The sequence below is a fragment of the Schistocerca cancellata genome, chromosome 2 (genome assembly GCF_023864275.1).
Source record: "Schistocerca cancellata isolate TAMUIC-IGC-003103 chromosome 2, iqSchCanc2.1, whole genome shotgun sequence".
Taxonomy (NCBI): Eukaryota; Metazoa; Arthropoda; class Insecta; order Orthoptera; family Acrididae; genus Schistocerca; species Schistocerca cancellata.
This window is the reverse complement of record NC_064627.1, coordinates 244299289-244316901: the sequence shown is the minus strand read 5'-3', so window position 1 is coordinate 244316901 and position 17613 is coordinate 244299289.

Genomic DNA, 17613 nt, shown 5'->3' with positions numbered 1-17613 from the left:
TTACAATTTGAACCCCATTTGTGTGCAAGGAACCGAAAAATCGTATGGAAGGGAAAAAGAACTTGGAATGCCGCCAGTAGCTCTCGCACTCTCCTATAAACTTAATTACGTATATGGATAGCTCATCTATGGATATCTTTACTCTTCCAAGCAACTGTAAACATTTGTATTTTACATACATTTCAATTTAGAATATATATATATATATATATATATATATATATATAGAAAGCCATCCGACCGTAGATCTTCGTTATAAGTTCTTGACAAAAAGCTGTTTTAACAGACGGTGATAAAACGGCAAATTAAAATCTTCCCTTTTTTTTCCTTTACTTGAACCGTGAAAAACCGCTTCTTGACAATAAATTTCGTTACTCTTGACTAACGGTAATTGCTCTATAGGTTTCAACGAGTGAGTTCATACCAAAAAATGTAACATAAATGACCACATCTTTCGAATGTACTGACTTCGAAGCTTAAATTTTTTACACCCCCAAAACCACTTTAGACCTTAATATTTGCCACGAATCGAAAAGTAATATCTCTCTATCCGTTCGTGAGAAAAAGGGATCTTAACAGACGGACAAACAGATGGACAACGAATTGATTGTATATGGGTTCCGTTTTTACCGACTGAGGAACGAAGGCGTAAAAAAGAAGATTAAGTTGTAGCTTACTGTTGACAGCGAGATCGGTAGAGACAGAGCACAGGTTCTGATTTGGGGAGGTGCTGTTTCAGAAGAACCCTCCTGGCATTTGCCTTACGTCATTTAAGAAAGCAACGGAAAACCGAAATCTGGATATCCGAGGGGAGATTTGAACCGTCGTCCTGGGAAATGCTAGTCCATTGTGCTAGTCACTAAGCTGCCACACACGGAACAAAATAAAAATACTTAAAAATATTCGAATTTGTTGTGAAACAGTTCATGTCTTTTGCACCACAATATTGTACTCTCTCACTCTTGATTGCTCGTTCGTGACATTTTGTCCAAAAAGAATACTGTAATGATGCCTCAACTTCTATACTCGACACACAAAATCCCAAGCGAATTTTTAAGTGGCCAAAAAATAAAGAACTCTTTAAACGGCCGTCACATCCATGTATAGGTTACGTATGCTTTCCTGTGAAAGCTAAATGCCATCACAAAGGTGGAGTTACATTGGTATTTCCTATGTGTGTAGCTTCATGTGGTAGACGTCTTACATATTCGTGACCGTCAGCGAGGGAGTTGGAGGTTCTAACACAGATGCTGTCCTAAATGAAATTTGAAGAATATGTCATAAACACTATTAATGCAGTAATGTAGAACAGGAATTTCGTGGCGGGCGCATCAAACCAATCAGAAGTCTGATGCCGCAAAATAAAAAAAAAAAAAAGATTTTGCTAGAAGAGACTCAACATCTGGGTTTTATTGGTATAGGGAAAAGCATCCCGCTGTAAATGTAAATTCAGCTGCAGTACGATATCAGTATACTGTACTAACTCAGTGTCTAGAGTGCAAATTAAGAAGGAGTAGAGGTTATATAGGAATTGGGGATTGAAACCACTTTTTAATGTACAGCTTTTTTTACTTTCTATGTGAATGTAGTCGTATTACCTTTGAGTCTGAGCAAATGGACTGCATATTAGGCGGCCGGTTTTTAGGGAACGACTGTTTTAAGTTCATTCAAGTTGATGCGAAAGAACACCGCAGAGTAAGTAGAATACTTCACCTCATTCTGTAATCAAACGGAGTCTTACAGAGTGACCCAATTAGCCCTATGCTGTACATTCTTGCCGCTGAAGAAGTACTCCAATTGGAGAAAATAAAGATGATGTACATGTATATGCATACGCTGACGAGATAACCGTAGGTTCAACAGACATACAGAAGCTGCAGAAAATCAATGAGAAAATAGACAAATGGTGCAGTGAACACAAACTACACATAAAAAGACGGAAATGGTAATTTTCAGAAAAGGAAGCAGAACGCTCAAGAATGCGGAAATCAGCATCAGAGGACAAAAAATAAAAATCTCATCAGACTTTAAATACCTTGGAGTGACTTTGAAACCAACAGCCAAATGCTTCACAGAACATACAACAGAACGTGCAGCCCAAGCAATAATAGCAATACAGGACATCAAAAACATCCGTCTACTCAGTCTAGAAACAGCCATGACATTATTCAACGCAAAAAGCTTGCCAATCCTGGCCTATGGGTTGTGGTTATATGGGACCACCTGACAGAAAAAAATCTAGATACACCAGAAAAGGAAAAATCGACTTATCTAAAAAGAGCACTAGGTCTCTCAAAGACAATAAGATCTAGACTAGTGTACCTGCTAGCGAGAGAGACATTCCTAATTGAAGACATCAAACTTCGATATATGATGCCACACACCAGGGCTTCCAGAAAGCAACTGAAGATCATGGAGGACAAACGAGAAAAAATATGGCTGGAGTTCTATTGCACCGAAGCAATGACGAACCGCTCATGGACAGTACCAAACTTCGAGCTGCGACATGTCGTAACTAGACTTTCTATTCATGGCTTTCATCATCTAATGTGCAAAAACAAAACTTATAACGACCCAACCACTACATGTGTATGTGAACTGTGTAACGAAGTCTGTGAACGATATCATATAGTACTGAGCAGTAAAAGAATGAAGTCGATAAATCAATACGTAAAAATGTAAAATGTAAATGTAAATGTAAAATATTACTCAAAGTAACTGTATATGGTTATTTGGCTGCAATTCTATTAAATAATAAATAATATTTCACATAACTGAAACGAGTGTGGACGTCTGTCCATTTGTAGGTAATTTTCAGCCGATAAAATGGATTCCTTAGGGTGGAGGTGATAATTTAAGATAATTATCACTACTCTGACGATGATTTGAATTTTTGTCTAGTGGGATGATTTGCCATTACGTCAAACAAAATTTTCCGAATGGTCGAATGTGAACAACAGTACAACAGTACAAAGAAATCATTCAGGAGGGATAGGCTAACAGTAACTTGTAGTTCGTGGAAGAGTGAAAATAACCAATACTAATGATCATGTTTGATGATGAAACCAAACTGCAGTCACAGTAGCGAAAACATTTTTCAAAATGTTAATTTAGGATATTTAGTTGGAAGTTTTGAAGAGAGCGGATTGTATTGTCTCTCGAATTATTGAATTCTTATAGCGAGATAGTACTTTTATGAGACTGTCTAGGAACCATCTAGGGGTTGTACAGGGGCTATGTGAGATTTATTACTACCGGTACGTCAGAATACTAACAGTTTGCTATATATTATAAGTCAGTGTTGAAAGAGTTACCATTACACAACAGTGTCCTGTGTGTGTGTGCAAGGCTACTGATCACTATAAAAACTATTTAATAAATAAATGAGAACAATAACGTAATGTCAGGTGATTCAGAATCTTCTTCGTCGAAGGTGGCGTTATTAGCGTGCATTGTGCCTTGCTTGAGGTAAGTGGACTGGGAGACTGGGAGTGGTCGTTTCTTTTGCAATCACCTTCATCGCAGTCTGAGATATTATGTCAATGCGTTTCAATTCCTTGTCTTCCACTTTATTTACTTTTCATTTCGGTATGAATTCTTATTAATGGTAACCTTTGAACCTTTGTGATTGAAGATTCCTTGAGGATACAACTGTTAAACTCATATTTTCTTTGCAAAAGAGGATGCCTGCTGAGGGGCAACATGACCTTAATGTCATCGAACTATGAGAGTCTTATGTACGTGTATTATTTGTGCATACGGCTTAGGAAAAAAATTGACTTACATAAATAGCTTGTACCCATTTCTGTGATCGACAAAAATTGTAAAATTTTATATACGTCAGTCATCAAAATCACCTTCATTTAAAGGTTTCTAAAAAGAATGTTCGCGTCTAAAATGCTTCTTCTCCATCTTTCTTGTCAGTTTAGTAGTGTTTCTAAGCTCCCACAGGCGTTTGTGCTTATGATATGATGACTCGAAGAGGTTCTGTACTCGATTATATTGTCGATTACTCCGTGTACCTTTAACGCTCTCCATGGGTTCTCGTTCTTATCTTTCCTACCCTGAAACAACACTTAAAGGCCGTAACAGGAGGACTGTCCAATCCGCGACTTTTTTATACAGGAAGAACACACCGAAAGAAAAACTATGATAAAATTTTAGCTTATGAGATACATTGCAAGTATTTCTTAAAAAGGTGTTGAAACTTGCCAAATTTATGGATTGACAAGTGGTTGGGGAAGTATATACACCTGCTGTAGCTGAAGCGGACGGCACATGCGCAGCACGGTGGGCGTTTTTCTTTGGTTGATGGCACGCAAGTAAAAAGATAATATGGAACAATGTGATCGTAATTTGAAATGTGAATAACGTGAATATCGGTTTCCATTGATTGTTCGTCTGACACAGTTCTTCGCAGCTACTGCTCGCTCAGATCTGCAACTCATTTAATATCCATAGTCATTAGCAGCTGCCTATGTGGTATCACTAAGTGGTAACAGTAAAAATGAATTAATTTTCTTTGTGATTTCTTCGTATGTGGTTGTTAATACCATCTGTCTTTATGTAGGTCCAAAACTTTTACAATAATGTGGAAACCAATTTTCAATGTTGCAAAGATGAAATGTGACGAACGTGGTAAGCAATCGGAATCATCTGCTTCTCCTCAAGAACCACATATATGTTATTTATTAGGTAATTTCTTAGACATTCATTTCAATAATGTCTCCATTTCGTAAGAAACTCTGCCAATATTAGTGGAAACTCGGTCGATTACCTAAATTGGCCGGCCGGTGTGGCCGAGCGGTTCTAGGCGCTTCAGTCTGGAACAGCGCGACCGCTACAATCGCAGGTTCGAATCCTGCCTCGGACATGGATGTGTCTGGTGTCCTTAGGTTAGTTAGGTTTAAGTAGTTCTAATTTCTACGAGAATGATGACCTCAGATAAGTCCCATAGTGCTCAGAGCCATTTGAACCATTTTTAAACCTAAATTGCGGTCCGAAAGATGATTGTTACGCTAATTAAACCACAGATTAAAAATAGATTACCCTTCTACATGTACTGTAATAGCTTTCAGAGAGAAATAATAGACTATAAATTTTTAGTTAAACGAAGGAGGGAGAAAACGCTTATACATCAGCAGTGTGCGAACCCGGTTTCGTTTGGCAAAATCTGAACATGTATAGTACACATGGTGAAAAGATTTACGTGAAGTACGAAATAGACGGCAAAATGAAATTCGCAGAACTGTGAAAAACGAATCATTCTAAAGATTTAGAAGTGTTTGTGCCAGTCAATGCTCTATTACCGAGGGAGATATAGGGGACTTGGCGCTTTGAATTGAATGTTAGATGAATATTACTGATATCCAGGCTTTTCGACGGATTAAATATATTCACGAAATAATATGGAAAAGGAAGCATAAAAATGACGAAGTGTACCTCAAGCAAACATGTAAAGGAGATATCATTAATAGGTAACACTATGGAGAAATTTGTAGCTGACATGGAGACGAAGCATACTATTACCGTCTAAAATACTGTGTATGTAGCCAATCAGTTTTCGTGCAAGAACTGCGTGCAAACCGCACTTTATCGTTTCGAGCGAGAAAAAGACAGAGTTCCTTTGTAGTCGAATGGTATGACAAATTCTTATACAACAACGCTAGTGATAAGTATATGTGAATTACTGTTTTCGCAACTTTATATCTTTCTTCAGGAACCTCAGGGTAAACTAGGACAAAAAACTTAAAAACTGAGTGCTTATTTGCGAAAATCTTTAATCGACTTAGCAAAATCTGGAAAAATGAGGGAGAATAAGTTTCAATATTACACATATATTCTTCTTGCCAGTTGCAGAAAATAATTCATTACTTTTGTTGGACTGATGGCCTGGATGTAACAATATCTCTGCCTTTAGCAGGACAACGAGAAGATGACATGATTAGGATTCCACCTGTAACTAACAGCATGGTTCAGGCACTCGATAAAGAAATAGTTCTGCAGTGTGAAGCAATTTTTCAGAAAATTGTCGGATAAAATAATCTCCGTGGCTACAGGTTAAATGTAAGGATGTAGAGGCTTATCTCACGAGGGGTAAGATGGATACTGCCTACAGAAAAATTAAAGAGACCTTGGGAAAAAAGAGAACCACTTGAAGGAATATCAAGAGCTCAGATGGAAACCCAGTTCTAAGCAAAGAACGGAAAGCAGAAAGGTGGAAGGAGTATATAGAGGGTCTATACAGGGGCGATGTTCTTGAGGACAATATCATGGAAATGGAAGAGCATGTAGATAAAGATGAAATGGGAGATATGATACTGCGTGAAGAGTTTGACAGCACTGAAAGACCTAAGTCGAAACAAGGCCCCGGGAGTAGACAACATCCCATTAGAACCACTGACGGCCTTGGGAGAGCCAGTCCTGACAAAACTCTACCATCTGGTGAGCAAGATGTATGAGACAGGCGAAATTCCCTCAGACTTCAAGAAAAATATAATAATTCCAATCCCAAAGAAAGCAGTTGTTGACAGATGTGAAAATTACCGAACTATCAGTTTAATAAGTCACAGCTGCAAAATACTAACGCGAATTCTTTATAGACGAATGGAAAAACTGGTAGAAGCCGACCTCGGGGAAGATCAGTTTGGATTCCGTAGAAATGTTGGAACACGTGAGGCTATCTTAGAAGAAAGAAGAAAGAAGAAAACTATCTTAGAAGAAAGATCAAGGAAAGGCAAACCTATGTTTCTAGCATTTTTAGACTAAGAGAAAGCTTTTGACAATGTACAGAAACCAGATGGCAGTTATAAGAGTCGAGGGACATGAAAGGGAAGCAGTGGTTGGGAATGGAGTGAGACAGGGTTGTAGCCTCTCCCCGATGCTATTTAATCTGTATATTGAGCAAGCAGTAAAGGAAACAAAGAAAAGTTCGGAGTAGGTATTAAAATCCATGGAGAAGAAATAAAACCTTTGAGGTTGCCGATGATATTGTAATTCTGTCAGAAACAGCAAAGGACTTGGATGAGCAGTTGAATGGAATTGACAGCGTCTCTAAAGGAGGGTATAAGATGAACATCAACAAATGCAAAACAAGGATAATGGAATGTAGTCAAATTAAATCGAGTGATGCTGAGGGAATTAGATTAGGAAATGAGACACTTTAAGTGGTAAAGGAGTTTTGCTATTTGAGGAGCAAAATAACTGACGATGGTCGAAGTAGAGAGGATATAAAATGTAGACTGGCAATGGCAAGGAAAGCGTTTCTGAAGAAGAGAAATTTGTTAACATCGAGTGTTGATTTAAGTGTCAGCAAGTCATTTCTGAAAGTATTTGTATGGAGTTTAGCCATCTATGGAAATGAAACGTGGACGATAAATAGTTTAGACAACAAGAGAATAGAAGCTTTCGAAATGTGGTGATACAGAAGAATGCTGAAGGTTAGTTGGGTAGATCACATAACTAATGAGGAGGTATTGAATAGAATTGGGGAGAAGAGGAGTTTGTGGCACAACTTGACTAGAATAAGGGACCGGTTAGTAGAACATGCTGTGAGGCATCAGGGATCACCAATTTAGCACTGAAGGGCAGGATGGAGGGTAAAAATCGTAGAGGGAGACCAAGAGATGAGTACACTAAGCAGATTCTGAAGGATGTAGGCTGCAGTAGGCACTGGGAGATGAAGAAGCTTGCACAGGATAGAGTAGCATGGAGAGCTGCATCAAACCTGTTGTGTCTAGACAAGACAGCCTAGACACAATGAGAGGAAGCCGAAAGGTACGCGCTTAAACTCACGCAGGCTGGCGTGAGGTCTGAAACAGGATACGTAATGAATGCTATAAAGAAAAGTACGTAGCTTCTGGAATACTTAAACTTTAATCCACATTTGTAGAACATCGCTCTTGATGATACATTAATAGAATCTCAATATCTATACTGGTAATGGCGCCTTGCTAGGTCGTAGCAAATCTAGCTGAAGGCTATGCTAACTATCGTCTCGGCAAATGAGAGTGTAATTCTCAGTGAACCATGGCTAGCAACGTCGGCTGTACAACTGGGGCGAGTGCTAGTACGTCTCTCTAGACCTGCCGTGCGGTGGCGCTCGGTCTGCAATTACTGACAGTGGCGACACGCGGGTCCGTCGTATACTAGCGGACCGCGGCCGATTTAAAAGCTACCACCTAGCAAGTGTGGTGTCTGGCGGTGACACCACAAAACCAGTCTCAGGACTGAAGACCACAACAACAACAGCAGTTCTTTATCATTTCACGTTTTTCAGCGGGTTAGTATTGTTAAACTTCTGACATTTGAGCATCACCATTTTCTATCATCACGTTTTACGAATTTGATCACGTATGCCTAGTACGCAACACAATATGCCAAAAGATGACCACGAAAATTTCTTCCTCCATCCCACTACCATATAAATAAAATTTGTAAGTCCTACGAAGTCTCTGAATCAATTAAATTTTCTTTTATGAGTGTAGTCTGTTGTATGGAAAATGTTTTGTTTTTGTCACCCAAGAGATATTTCATATTTTTGTTCTGACTACTAGGGAAAAAGGAACCGTTTGATTGTTAGTAAAATATACATTGTTTAGCAACTGTCATAAAATCTGGGCTGCAAGATTTGTTGTAAAATACTTTATATCTACAAATTAAAGTCCCGACTGTTGAAAGTCGTCTGTAATGTAACACCACATTATCTTTGGATTTTCTGTCCTCTACTAGGCACTTGTGTAACAATTACATCTGCAGCAGTTTAGATGTCGATATGAACTGAAAATTAGTCCAACAGTTAATGATTTGAGACATTTTGGTATGGTTTAAGTACTTAAAAATAGTTCTTGAGCACATTGGACTTCGCGCTACGGGACACTACGTTCAGATTATATTTCTTGCTTAAAACTGTTAAGGATGTCTGAAAAGCGGGTTAGTCCGTAAGTAAAACTTTTTATGTGTCTTTATGGTCTCTTTACACGACTTTCCCGGTCTAAATCGTGTTCTACAGGATAGGTCACTAACTATTGTCACCAAAATTGTCAGAGCATTTGCTTCGATAAGTGCCGAAGTGGTAAGGAATACCACTCAATCCATGATAAGAAGATTGCAGCACTGCATTGATACCAATGGTCATCACTTCGAACACCATCTGTAAATGGACGTTCATGCCACCTTTTTGACCTTCGCTGACCTTCAAAGACCTTAATGTTACACATCATTGCAGTCGTCTAGATAGCCGCTATCAGAAAATGAGTACTAGACTATAGCATCCCACTTAACACAAAAAGTCTTTGACGCGACCCCACCTAGCAACAAAATACCAACGTCATATTATGGCCCCTGTTTAGGCATGCAACATTTAGCCCACAAACGTTTCAGCCAATATCTTACTTTCGCAGTTATTCTAGGTGGCAATTGTTAGTGACTCACCGTGTATATTACGAGAATTCGCGACTTAAGCCGCCTCCAGGTATGGAAAAAAATCAAAGGTGATGGTTGCAAGTCTGTGCTGAACTGGGACTCGAACCCATGTGCTCCACTTCTCTAGAACGTTTGCCTTAACCGCCTAAGCCATCTGGACATGCTTCCAGTCCCCCTAAAATTGTCACTCTGTTGGACACCACTCCCTCCACACACAACCGCTAGCCCCGCTATTGGTCGCATTCTCCAAGGCATGCAAGGGTTCGGAAGATATGGTGCATCAGCACTGAAATTTCCTAGATCCGTCCTCGCTCATGTATATACAGTATTAATATATGGTGTCTGACCGTTGGACATGTCCAAAGCAGAGCACCTAAAGTGAAGCGCTAAAGAAACTGGCATGAGTATTCAAATACGTAGTAATGTAAACAGGCAGAAGGCGACGCTGCCGTCTGCAACGCCTGTATAAGAGAATAAGTGTCTGGTGCAGTTGTTAGATCGGTTACAGCTGCTACAATGGCAGGTTATCAAGATTGAAGTGAGTTTGAACGCGGTGTTATAGTCGGCGCACGAGCGATGGGACACAGCTTCTCAGAGGCAGAGATGGAGTGGGGATTTTCCCCTTTGACCATTTCACGAGTTTACCGTAAATATTGGGAATAAAACCTCCGACATCGCTGCGGCCGGAAAAAAAATCCTGCAGTAACGGGACCAATTAGGACTGTAAAGAGTCGTTCAACGTGATACAAGTGCAACTCCTCCTTAAATTGATGCAGATTTCAATGCTGGACCATCAGGAAGCGTCAGCGTGTGAACCATTCGACGAAACATCATCGATATGGGCTTTCGGACCCGAAGTCCCACCCGTGTACCCTTGATGACTGCACGACACAAAGCTTGGACCCGTCAACACTAACATTGGACGGTGGATTGGAAACATGTTGCCTGGTCGGACGAGTCTCGTTTCAAATTGTATCGAGCGGCTGGATATGTACGGGTATGAAGACAGCCTGATAAATTCAGAGAGCCTGATGTCAGCAGAGGACTGTTGAAGCTAGTGGAGGCTCCTGTAATGGTGTAGGGAGTGTGCAGTTGGAGTGATATGGATCCCTGAGCTGTCTAGATACGACTGTGACAGGTGCACGTTCGTAAGCTTCCTGTCTGATCACCTACATCCGTACATGTCCATTCATGAGCATTCCGACAGACTTTGGCAATTCCAGCAGGACAATGCGACACCCCACACGTCCAGAACTGCTACAAAATGGCTCCAGGGACACTCTTCTGAGTTTAAACTCTTCCGCTGGCCACAAAACTCCCCAGACATGAACATTATTGAGCATATCTGGGATGTCCCAACGAGCTATTCAGAAGATATCTCCACCCCCTAGTACTCTTACGGATATATGGACAGCCTTGCAGGATACATGTTGTCAATTCCCTCCAGCACTACTTCGACATTAATCGAGTCCATGTCATGTCGTGTTGCTACACTTCTGCGTGCACGCGGGGGCCCTACACATTATTAGCCAAGCGTACCAGTTTGTTAGGCTCTTTAGTGTACGTTCGAATCCTGACCCAGTACAAATTTTCAATTTTCATCATTGATTTGTTTCAGTGGCTGTAGGCGACTGAAACATGATTTCTCATAACATAGTTTCTTTACGGCCGCTGTATCACAACGGTTTCTACTCCGTCGGACATATAAGACAGTACAGACACCACATATCAAAACAAAAGACATTCAATATTCATGAATAAGATCTTTAGTATAACGACTCGTAGTTGGCGGCTAAAAAATTTTCCATTTACGAGTACAGTTATCACGTTTCATTCTTTCCTGAAAATCCAAAGTTTGAAGATTTTCGGAGGTGTCTAGGAAATGAAAAACAGATATAGTAGCCGATTATAAAGTGGTATCTTATAACAATTCAGTCTTGCCGATTTTCGATTCTAACATTTGCTGCAGTTTTTTTTCCAATCAGGTCTTTTACGTTTATGTCACTGAGCTTAGGTGTCCACGAGGAAGAAGTATAAGCGTTCTCCTGTGCGATGGAAGCTGTATTTCAGCTGTGGCAGTTGGAGCTAGTCTCTGAGATGAGTCAGTGTTCACGTAGAGTTGGGGAGTCTTTTTTATCTTCCTTTCGCCGTGGCTCCCGACTCTGCGGGAGTGACAGCGGTTACAAGGCGCTACCAGCGCACTCTCACGCCTGCTCGGTGACGTGTCACGAGTTCTCGCAGCGTGACAGGCTGTAAAGTGAAGTGACAAGGCTACGCGGTCCCTCTTCTCTTCGCACTGCATTATCAACGCTTGCATAAGCAAAAGCAGCCATCTCACATATACACATATTTTATTTGCAAAGGCTTCAGTCTTTAGAATTGTTTGGTAAGTTAAATCTGTTCATCATTTCGAACATTTTTTTATTACCACTGAGAAAGCTCAGAAAAGTATTCTTTGGGAGAGACCCAGTAGGCTAGATGTAGAGAAACGTTTTTTGAGACAGCGAAATAAAGAATTACTACAGTTACCAGCTATTAAATCCGAAAAAAATTCATGTTTCCTACTCGTATATCACTTTTCCTTCTAATGATAGCATTCTATAGTTCTCTTCAGGGCCTAAAAACATCTTACTTCTTTTCGCAGACAGTAAGTGCATTACTTCAAGTTTCTTTTTCATAATTTCATAATGCCACTCTACGTTTGTTCTCTGAGGCATATACCGCTTTTATTTATAGTTATTTCTTCAGTAGAAATTATCGATATTAATATTTATTTGCTTAATAACACCTACTTGAAACACCCAAGGGGCCACTTTAATATGTGGTGTCCCAAGCGCATCAGTCGCTGAAAACTATGCGCTACACTTCCAGCTTTGTTAGACAAGAAGCTGTCTCTTGAAGTCACAATGCTTAGATGTCCTCTGACATTTGCCTTGTTTGCCAAAGAACAAGTTACGAAAATCGAATCTGTAACGGTACAAATTACATTTGCTGTAGGCTAACGGAGTCGTGTGTGTGTTGGGCATCACCGTGTGCTTTGCAGGTCGAATGAGAATGGGTAACAACAATCATTATCTTGGGATTGCGGCTTCAATTCTTAAAGTGAGCCTGTAGTGTTTGTTACATAACATATCCTCAGATTAAAAGGCCATCAGCGATGATAACGTAAGGTTGTTTCTTCATTGTTCTGAAGAAAACTCAGTCACGAAATTGCAACCTCATCGTGACTGCTCTTGGACACGGGATGTGTTTCGTTTTTCTTCGTAGGACACTGGAAATCGCCTTGACTGCTGTCACACGATTGCTGTGCTAGCTATAGTTAGGCGATTCTAGTACAAGAGATACCAAAGGTACTTCGCCGCACGCAGTGGCCGAGTGCTTCTAGGCGCTTCAGTCTGGAACCGCGCGACCGCTACTGTCACAGGTTCGAATCCTGCCTCGGGCATGGATGTGCGTGATGTCCTTAGGTTAGTTAGGTTTAAGTAGTTCTAAGTTCTATTGGACTGATGACCTCGTATGTTAAGTCTCACAGTGCTGAGAGCCATTTGAACCAAAGGTATTTCAGCTACTATTTATTCCAGTTGACAATATTTGCACGATTGTGGGTGACGACTACCTGCCCGAGAGACTTTTTACACTGAGGTAAGGGGCAGAAACACTCAAGATACTACATTCATCCCCATATTAACAGGTCTCAGGTGTTATTTCCAATTGAAACTGACAATGAGGCAGTGCGATTCTCTTAATCTGCGGGGAAGCCGAATGTGCCCCGTACCACAGCGAAGCAAACGTACGAGGAATAAAAGTAAAGAAATGACTGCGAGGGGTACTGAACTCAGTATGCCCTCATTTAAGTTGATGAAGAGGCTGATCCGGTAGCCATTGAGAGAGCAGGATACAGTCAGCTGCATCTTATGTTGCGCCATGGAGAGAATAATGTCTATCATCTGGGCTCCAATTCATACTTGGATCATTTTAAGTAACTGCAAGAAATGGTTGAGAAGAGCAACATCGTTCATAATATTTAACATTATCCACAGAGACAAGCTTGGTCGCGTTGTCTGAGGTCGAGTAGAAGGCTTAAACCCACGGCCACGGATCTGTGGCGATGTGGCTTGCAAACTTCCTAGATTCGAGCCAGGTGGCTGAGAACTATAGGATCGCCCCTCATGGGTCAGACATACATCACATCTTAGGTCACTACCCTGGTAGCTGTTTTTGCGTTTTATGCACTTAAGGCTAATTTTAGATTAGGTGAAACTCCATCGAGTCCAAATAATGATAGCTGTAGGAGACCCAATGTATTAGAATAAGACTCAAATTGTAATCCATATTTTTATGTAAATTGGAGTGAATGGTGAAAGGGAAAAAATTATTCAAATGGATCTGAGCACTATGGGACTTAACATCTGAGGTCATCAATCCCCTAGAACTTAGAACTACTTAAACCTAACTAATCTAAGGACATCACACACATCCACACCCGAGGCAGGATTCGAACCTGCGACCGTAGCAGTCGCGTGGTTCCGGACTGAAGCACCCAGAACCTCTCGGCGGAAAGGGCAGAGTAAAGCGATAAGGAGATAGTGTATTCGTCGCAGTGTACAAGAAACTTAGTCACCAGGAAAGAAACTGAAGCAGCATGTGAAGTCATTTGGACAGGACTCAGTTTCAGTGATGAGCAGATCACCGTCTATCGGTCACCGGTCACTCTTCAAATGTAACCTAAAACGTTACAGAAAATCTCATTTTGCGTGTGTATTTGCACGCCACTCATACTGTCGTGATTGAGGAATATGTTAGTCTTCTAACAATGGAATGAGAATTACAGTTTCTAATTTTTGTAAGAAAAAGTGGTAAATACCATCTCTGCAACCTATATAAACAGGTAGCTTCTGAAGATTACTCAGAAATACCTGTATATTACACTTCATGGCAAGAAAAATGTGTAGTATTTATGAGCATGTCCACAATGTTGCCTCCACTCTTCACAAAGCCAGAATGATCGTCATCTAACAGATCCTCAATTTTCTTTTGAATTATCCTGTATACTATTTTCGTCAGCAACTGGGGTGCACAGGATGTCAGTAACTGACAGCGGATACAATATTTCTTTTTATCTTTTTATTTTCTACTTTCATGATCTCCTTAAAGAATGTGGTACATCCTGTCTATTTTTAGTGCACGTGTACCAATCAGGTGGCAGGATCACCGAGAGTATCTCACGAACAATAAGCCATGAGAGAATAATGTTTCAGCAACATCACTAATGTTTGCTGAATATATATATATATATATATATATATATATATATATATATATATATATATATATATCTTGCTCTTCTGTAGCGCCACAGCTCTTGGAGAGCCTTGAACTGTTTTCCTCTACGCTTCTTGGTTTTTGGCAGCTGCTTTCCATCCCCAGCCTCCAGTACTCGTGCGACTCGTTTTCTTTACCGGAATCGTAATAAGTATTTTCCATCCCGTATCCGAGGCTTTTGCTGAATCTTCGCAGTTGCTTCTTTTTACAGCTTGGGGTCGCAAGCCCTATGCCCAACCCCTAGCCTCGAGGACCAGGATCTGTATCACGTTTACTCCGTTAGGAGATCTGGCTTCATCGACCCTCAAGTAACCTTCGTGCCCTATATCCTCAGAAATCCTTTGTCCGGCTCGTCAATCAAGACTGCTCGGGCTTGGGGGATCCTTTTTCATTAAATATATTATTTACAGTCCCAAGATTTGGAGATAGATTCACAGTCACGAACTCATCTGACGTTTCGATTTGCATAAATTGTAGGCCGAGCTGCGTCAAGTTAAAACAATAACGATCTAATTCAGTTCTAGGAAACAAATACTTTCCAATTAAAACTGTTCCCCACATTCGTACCCCCCCCCCCCCCCCGCCGTTCCATGAGAATGAGTTATTTATAAAAGTTTTAATAATACAGAAGCATCCATTATTGACAAGTTCAAATGCAATGAAAGCTGGTAATTTACAAAGAGTTTTTAATTTCCCGTAGTATTTTTGTGAGAATAAATCTCAGTCTTATTGTCTGAAAGTACTATTGTATGATAATATAGAAAAATAACTTCATACGAGGGTTATTAGGAAAGTAAGGAACGATCAGTCGGGAAATGGAAACCACAGTGAAAATCGGATAAAGTTTAGCACAGGTGTGTTGGGCAGTGACTCTAGTATAGCCTTCGATCACGTTACGTCGTTCTTTTAAGTTCTGATCACACAGGCAGCACATAATGATACTTAGAACAGTAGTGTCAACCGCACCCGGTAGCTGAGTGGTCAGAATGTCAATCCTAAGGGCCCCGGATTCGATTCCTGGCTGGGTCGGAGATTTTCTCCGCTCAGAGACTGTGTGTTGTGTTGTCCTAATCATTATGATTTCATCCCCAACGACTCGCAAGTCGCCGAAGTCGCGTCAAATCGAAAGACTTGTACCTGGCGAACGGTCTAGCCAACGGGAGGCCCTAATCACACGACATTTTATTTACAGTAGTGTCTCCCGCGAAGTACGAGGGCCTGGTGAGAAATTTAGCCTGAAGCTATGCAGCCAACATTACATAATTGTCGTGCGTTTTCTTCTTCAAGATAATTCTCTGCCACATTCTGCAGGGGCAATGAAGATGAACCTGCATCGTTTTCAATTGGAAATGTTTGATTACCCACAATACAGCCAGTAATTGTTTCCCCCTGAGTTTCATCTCTGCTCACATGCTATGAAGACAACATTTCGGCACATACAACGAGCTGTAGACCAGTGTAGAGAATTGGCGGAAAGGACTGGCGGCTGCCTTATATAACGAGGGTATTTTAAAGTTGGTACAACGCTACGACAAACGTCTAAGTCGGATTGTGCGACTGTGGAGATAAGTAGCTGGAAGTTGTAGCTAACTGTTGCAAATAAAACAGTTTTGATTTTCAATGTGGTTTCCATTTCGCGACATATCGTTCCTTACTTTCCGAATAGCCATCGTAAATACGTAAGTGATTAACAATTACAGATACTTATTTAGAACTGATGATTTTAAATGTAAATTCTTTCGAAGAGGGTATTAATACTTTCACAAGTATTTTATGTCATTCTTCACAGTTCAGTAGAAGCTATTTTTTAGATTATTTCTTTATTTTTCTCGAATGTTTATTCGAAAGCTACTGAAAGAATCTGTGCCTTTTATTTACGCACAATTTTTTTTTTTTTTTGTCATCAGTCTACTGACTGGTTTGATGCGGCCCGCCACGAATTCCTTTCCTGTGCTAACCTCTTCATCTCAGAGTAGCGCTTGCAGCCTACGTCCTCAATTATTTGCTTGACGTATTCCAATCTCTGTCTTCCTCTACAGTTTTTGCCCTCTACAGCTCCCTCTAGTACCACAGAAGTCATTACCTCATGTCTTAGCAGAAGTACTATCATCCTGTCCCTTCTCCTTATCAGTGTTTTCCACATATTCCTTTCCTCTCCGATTCTGCGTAGAACCTCCTCATTCCTTACCTTATCAGTCCACCTAATTTTCAACATTCGTCTATATCACCACATTTCAAATGCTTCGATTCTCTTCTGTTCCGGTTTTCCCACAGTGCATGTTTCACTACCATACAATGCTGTACTCCAGACGTACATCCTCAGAAATTTCTTCCTCAAATTAAGGCCGGTATTTGATATTAGTAGACTTCTCTTGGCCAGAAATGCCTTTTTTGCCATAGCGAGTCTCCTTTTGATGTCCTCCTTGCTCCGTCCGTCATTGGTTATTTTACTGCCTAGGTAGCAGAATTCCTTAACTTCATTGACTTCGTGACCATCAAGCCCGATGTTAAGTTTCTCGCTGTTCTCATTTCTACTACTTCTCATTACCTTCGTCTTTCTCCGATTTACTCTCAAACCATACTGTGTACTCATTAGACTGTTCATTCCCTTCAGCAGATCATTTAATTCTTCTTCACTTTCACTCAGGATAGCAATGTCATCAGCGAATCGTATCATTGATATCCTTTCACCTTGTATTTTAATTCCACTCCTGAACCTTTCTTTTATTTCCGTCATTGCTTCCTCGATGTACAGATTGAAGAGTAGGGGCGAAAGGCTACAGCCTTGTCTTACACCCTTCTTAATACGAGCACTTCGTTCTTGATCGTCCACTCTTATTATTCCCTCTTGGTTGTTGTACATATTTA